We start from the raw sequence: 6,468 nt of genomic DNA, 5'->3' as shown, positions 1-6,468 counted from the left end.
CCTGCTCACGCAGTGCTGGCATTAAAATGTTTTATAGAAGGGGTATACAAATGTGCTTGCATTCTGGAAGGCTTTTCTCCAGTCTTGTAATTCCTTGCCTAAGAATATAAAACAAATAGAATGAAAACAAAAAAAAAAACCCCAAACCAAACATTTCTGCATAGTGATTACACACACATGCAGAAAAAAACCAGGATTGTCAAAAGAGAAATTTACTGCGTGCTTGCATCCTTTTGCTCATGTTTGCAAAAGGAAATGGATCTGAGAATTTTCCGCCACTGCTGAATTCAGCGTCTGTAGTACGGCAGAAGTCATATGTGTTGCCTGTCTCTAACCACTGGCTCAGTTCGAGAGTTCCCAGCATGTAACTCCTTTTCTTTCTCAACGGGAATAAATTTGCCAGTAAGGGATAACACCAACATATTATGAAGAATATCAGATATCCCCTAAACTTGTGCGACTTTGTGAAAATCAGTGAAAAATCTATATTTAATTTCACGTGAAGAAAGTACGATACCGAGAACACGGTTACTATTACGATCGATGTATTATTGAATTAAATTGTTGTATTTATCGTATTAGAACAACCCGTGTGTTTTGCTGGTCTTGCAACGCACTCGCTGCTGCCGTCGGTGGCACTGAAGGCTTGACGTCTTCTGCGTAAAGCGATGATGTGTGACCTTCTTCACGCCGCCAGGTGATAAATGACGGCTATCTCCCGTAAGACACCCACCCTAAATACTTCCACTGAAGTAGCGGGGAAAAAAATATTGAAAAGTACTGTTCCTGGCAACCTCAGAAATCAAAGCTGCCTCGATGTGTTTGTTTTTCTTCTCTCTGCTGAGCGAGATTCAGCATGCTTTTAAAACAGTAAAAAACCAGAAGACGTACCCACGCACCCTGCTTTCTGTGTTCCCACAGGGAACGGGTGGCATGAACGAGTCCTTTTCCTTTATACTGAGTTAATACTGCTATGCTATGAAACTCCAGGTCCACAGTGCAAACCCTTTAAACTTGCAAAAAATACCGTTACATTAATTAAACACAGTACTAAACCCTAAAACTACGTGTGTGGGGGGGAGTTGCTGATGTAGTAAAGACCATACACTGCCTTTTAGGAGCAATTTTTTTTCTGCCAGTACAAGCTTTGACACCGGATGACATCCTTATGGCAAATTATAGGAAAAGTGATCCGAGCCACCCTCTTAATGAACTTCCTGAATCAAGCCGCGCTTTGCAGGATGGATACCAAATGCTGGGTTTTGACTTCGCGCTAGACTAAATCAGAAGTAATTGTACTCAGCGGTGCCTCTCTACCAATGTCAGTCTGGTGTGAGATCAAAACCATAGGAAAAAGAATCCGTCTTCTAAATGTTTATTTATAGGACAGTTTACCAAATATGCTTTGGAACAAATTCATCCCTGGTGTACATCAATTACAGCAATGAAATGAAGGATGAATTTGTCCCAACACATTTTAAAGTTACACTAGAGTGTTAATATTAAAAGTGGTGTATGTAGTTAAATAAACTCCTCATTTCTCAAGGCTCCAAATTTACAAAGACAAATTTATTTAAGGAAAATTCCTTAATTTACTCACATTCCTGCTTATCATACCTGTACTTATAGACAGTTAAATCCAAATTACAGGCATAAGTTTCTATATCTAGATCTAGTTCAAGCAAGTGTCAAACATTATGGCAGAAAATTATTGGTTGCCGATTCATAAAAAACGTGAGCACGTTCTTAAACATATCTGATTATTTTAATGAATATTCATTATAAACTAGCCCACATATCTGCCCCAAAAGAGCTACATTTTAAAAACTGGTAAAAAGTAAATGGGGTGTTGAAATCACTGCTGAATACATGGCAGGACTGGACACACAGCTTTCGTCTGTGATGATCCAACACGATCCTCGGCTCAGAGAGTCTGTGCAGGATTTGTGCCTGGCTGCTCACACCCGGCGCTGAGCACTGAAGCTGCAGGAGCGCTTGGAGCAGTGAGATGTCCGGTCTGGTCTGGTCTAGTCAGCAGACACTAGCCCTAAACCTGCAGAGAGGGGTGTGTGGGCTTAAATTTAAGCGCTGGGAGTCATCCAGCTGAAGTCAATCTGGCTACTCATAAAAGCGAAGCAGGAGCATCATCCTCGCAGGATCGAGGCTCATATTTGCATCTGCACATCACTGTCTTTGAGAAGAAAACCAGCTTGGATTATTTTTTTTATTTTTATTTTTTTTAAGCTCCTTGCAAGGTCCTGAGCAGTTGGAGCGTAGCAGGAGGTGCTGCGCTCAGCCTGACGCGGCAGGGAGGTGCGACTGTGCTCGCGGCTGACGGAGCGCCGGGGGCGACGCGCGTTCAGCTTGCTGGGAGCCGGCATGTGGGTCAGCAGGCAAGAGCTGAACACCATGGTTTTCCTGAACACGGTCCTAGTAGAAACCTCGCTATTTGCAGGAGAAGCGTGTAATCGCTTACTGAAAATAATTACAACTTATCAAATACGACTATTACAGTCACACTGGCTACAGATACCCTATTATATTTTAGTAAGTAGTTAAGTTGCAACGCTGGACTAGAGTAGCGAGTCTCTAATGTTAATTAGCAGCAGCAGCGAGTAGTGGGATTCCAGCAAGGGAAGTAAATCCTGGCTGACACTAAAAAAAGGGAAGAGCAGGTCAGCTCTGCCCCCCAACCTCTCAGGTCCCTCTGCTGGAAGGACTCGTAATTCTCAAGCGTATTTTAAAAGTCCACTTGATTTCACAGAAAAACAACGCTGAAAGGTCTCGGCTCCCAAACAGCGTAAGCAGCTTTTCTGCACAGCTATCGATAGGTTAAAATGAACAGAAGAGAGCGAATGAGAAACACAACGTGATTTCGCGTTGCTTTGCAAGCGCACCTCGGAAGCCGCGTGTTTTCCTAGACGGCCGCGGAGGGGCAGGAGAGGTGCTGGCAGCTCCGGCCCCGGCCTGGCACACGCCTGGAAACCAAGAGCCTTTGGGCAGAAGCAGGTCTCAGGTCCCTCGGGCAGCACCGGACACCACGTATTTTGGGACAATGTCGCATCCAGCACTGAATTTTCTGGAGAGCAGCGCCAGCGGTCTCTCCTTTCCCTCTGCGCAAGACACGTAAGGGGAGAAGGACAGACAGAAAAATAGATAGAGTTACGCAGAAAGACAGATAAAACGGCGCCTGGATTCTCCCTGGGCATAGGCACGAGCTGGAAGCACGTATCACGGCTTTTCCCAGCTCCAGGAACGCCGAAGTGTGCAAGTCCAGGTGCAGGAAGAACTTCTGCGCGAGAAAGGAAGAGACTTGCGGAGTTTAAGGACCTTCAAGGTTGGGCAGTGGCTGAACGGAAGTTTTCGGAACTGCAATTTGAACTTAATGACCTGCCATTAAGTTTCCCCACTGAATCCACCATGTATCTTTTTTCCTAGGATCTAATTACAAAGGTGATTTCACACTTGATAAAAGTTCAATTGCAATCCAAATAATTTGCAGAAAAATCAACATGCCTCATAATTCCCCCCTGCTAAATCGGGAGACGCGTTTGCTTCGGAGCAGGCTCTTTTACAACCTATAATCTAATTGCTCCAGTAATGAAATCACTATTTGTGTTTTTGGCCTCAACATATGTCACTTGCTTTGCTTATATCATGAACTCAACATTATTTATTAGTAGAAATTATTATTTTTCAGTCCCACACCACCATACGTTGCATATGTCATATTGAACAAACAAATCCAAATTGGCTGTGGCATAAAGCAAGAAAAGACAGTGGTTACGGGTGAAAACATCCCTGCTAAAATGCCACCTGCAAGTCCTCCGTCGGTGCAAATTGCTGTTAATTTTCCTGTGGCCCGAGTTACACGTGCTAAGGATCTGCCCATAATATTTTGACAGTTAGCAACATTGCTAATGATGGAAATCGAAGAAATCCTGATAATACGGAGAGTGCGATTTTCATTGTGAGGTTTCCTCCAGCCAGGCAGGGCTTCCTCCGCGGAGGGACTTTTGCCAAAGGGAAGAATGCAAAATCAGATGCGTTGCAGAGCCGAACACTGCATTTTGCTAAAATCCGCTCGGAGGCGCGCGGCTGCACCCCGCGTCCTTCGGGAGCCCCGTATCACGGCGCGACCGCTGCGGCGTTTTGCACAAAACGGAGCGAACGCTCTTTCCACGGCGGCGCGGGCTGAAGCACGGAAACACCCGGGCGATCCCCATGACCGAAGGTGACTCCATCCTTCCGCACTCGCGGCACCAAGGTGGTCCTTCGCAGCGGCAGGTGCTCGGAGCAGGAACGACGGACAGGGCGGAAACATCCCGTGAGAATCTGAGACGCGCTTCCAAGAATTGAGATCTGCAGGCTCTTTACCATGCAACTTCCCAGACAAAAACTGAGGCTTACTTATTAATTTTGATGGACAACTGATCGGGTTCAAGGGTTTTATTTGACTAGAGAAGGAATGTGCTTTTTCACACCCTGGGTGAAGAGCAGGGCGTACAGAGAGCACGGCGGGCGCGACGGTATCCAACGAGCAGATCGGATCGCCACCTGCCCGCGTTCTCGCGACGCGCACATGAAGCACGTCCGTCAAAACACCCGTTCCCGCACCGCGGCGGGGAGACGCGAGGCCCCGGCGGAGGCGCAACAGGCGCGGAGCGGCGCGGAGCGGCGCGGCCCCTCCGCGGCCTCCCCCCCCCGCCGCCGCCGGCCGCCTCTGTTTGTACTTTAGCTCGATCCACTAATCCCCCGAGAGCGCCTATTTGTAGTGGAGAGTATCTATAGGGGGCGAGGCTGGTCCATGTGGGTTTGTGTCATTGGTTTGCAAGGAGAGACCCCGCCTATTGCCCAAAAAAAAAAAAAAAAAAGGAAAAAAGAAGAAGAGGAAAAAAAAAAAAAGGCGAGCGAGAGCCCCTACCTCGCCCTGGGCGCCGGCGGCGAGGCGAGGGGAGCGCGCCGCTCCGCCCAGCGCCGCCCGGGCACTTTCCCCTTTCCTCGCTTTAAAAAAAAAAAGGGAAAGGGAAAGGGAAAGGGAAAAAAAAAAAAGCCCAGCCCAGCCGGCGACCCTCCCCCCCAAGTTGCAGCCAGCATCCTCCCCGCTGCTGCGCGCCGCCGCGGGGCTGGGGCTGCCGCTGCCGCTGCCCCCGGCCGCTCCCGGCGCGGCGGCGGGCGGAGGCGGAGGCGCGGCGCGGCGCGGCGCGGGGGGAGGCTTAAGTTTTTGTGCGGTGCGCGCCGCGGGCGGGCGGTGCGCGGGCGAGCGCGGCGTCTTAAGGTGGATCTGCGGCAGCCGGAGCCCGGCGGCGGCGGCGGCGGCGGATGCGGGCCGGGATGCGGCGCTGAGGCGGCGCGGCGCGGCGCGGTGCGGTGTGCGGCTGCCGGCGGCGGCGCCGGGCCGCGCCGGGCCGGGGAGCAGGTAAGGGGCGGCGGGTGCGCGGGCGCGGCTCGCTGCGCGGCTCGGCGCGGGAGGAGGCGGGGAGCCGGGCACATCTTCGGCCGCGCTCCGGCGGCCGAGCCCGGGCGGACGCCGAGCCGCGCCGGGCCGCGCCGGGGCCGCGGGGAGCCGCGCAGCGCCGCGCAGCGCGGGGGGCGCCGCTGTAAGTTGCGGCGCGGGCGGGCCGCGGGCGCGGAGCGGCGCGGCGGGGCGGGCGGGCGCCTTTTGTTGTGGCGGCCCCGCATTGTTTACTTAGCGCCGGGCGCCGCCGCGGCTGCCGGCCGCTGCGCGGGACTTCCGCGGGCGGCGCTGCCGGCGGCGGCGGAAAGTTTCGGCGCGGGGGAGCGCGGCCGCGCCGGGCCGCGGAGCCTCGCTGCGCGGCCGCGGGCGGCGCTGCCCGGGGCCGGGCGCCGGCGTCCCGCGTCCCCGCCGCGGCCGCCCGCGGAAAGGGGCAGCGCCGTGCTCCGGGGAGATCTTTAATTATTTTTATTTTTATTTTATTATTATTTTTTTTTTGGCAAAGACGCGCTGGAAACGCAAACGCCGGCCAGTCACTTAGCAACTCTGCGGGACGCCCGGGGCGGCGGGGAGGCAGCGGCGCGCCGGGCCCCGCGGAGCGGCCGCGGGAGCGCAGCGGCGCGGAGGGGGACCGGGACCGGGACCGGAGTGCGGCGCAGCCTTGGCCCTTTCCGGCTTTCCCTGCGTTCGCACTTGCGGCTTGGAAATTTTAACGTGTTTGGGGGGTTTTTTTGTTTGTTTGTTTTTTTCCCCCCTTGCAAACCACCCCGCCGCCGCGCAGCAGCCGCGCAGCAGCCGCGGCGGCCCCGCGGTTCGCGCTCGCTGCTCGGCGCGGCCGGGCTGCGGGAGGCCGGTTGCTTTGCACAAAAACTTGCCCGGCCCGCGGAGGGGGCAGGAGCGGCCTTTTGTCTGGCGGGGACGTTGCGCCCCCGCGGTGGATCGCGGCCGAGGCGCGGCGGTGGCTCCCGCGCCGCGTGCCCGGTTCCGCCCGGCCCTGGGCGGTGGGAGGAAAG

General features: G+C 53.8%; 1 protein-coding gene across 1 annotated transcript in view; it reads left to right on the top strand.

The window, feature by feature from the left end:
* Window positions 1–5,157: 5,157 nt before the first annotated feature.
* The window catches only part of CTBP2 (C-terminal binding protein 2), a 138,896-nt gene continuing 137,585 nt past the window's right edge, over window positions 5,158–6,468 (top strand). The window contains exon 1 of the mRNA XM_067300360.1: window positions 5,158–5,419. The gene's annotated coding sequence lies outside the window, so the exon portion shown is untranslated. The remainder of the gene's footprint in view (window positions 5,420–6,468) is intronic.

This window comes from Apteryx mantelli, chromosome 7 (assembly GCF_036417845.1).
Source record: "Apteryx mantelli isolate bAptMan1 chromosome 7, bAptMan1.hap1, whole genome shotgun sequence".
Classification (NCBI taxonomy): Eukaryota; Metazoa; Chordata; class Aves; order Apterygiformes; family Apterygidae; genus Apteryx; species Apteryx mantelli.
The sequence above is the reverse complement of the archived record's forward strand: the minus strand, read 5'-3'. Positions and strand labels throughout refer to the sequence as shown.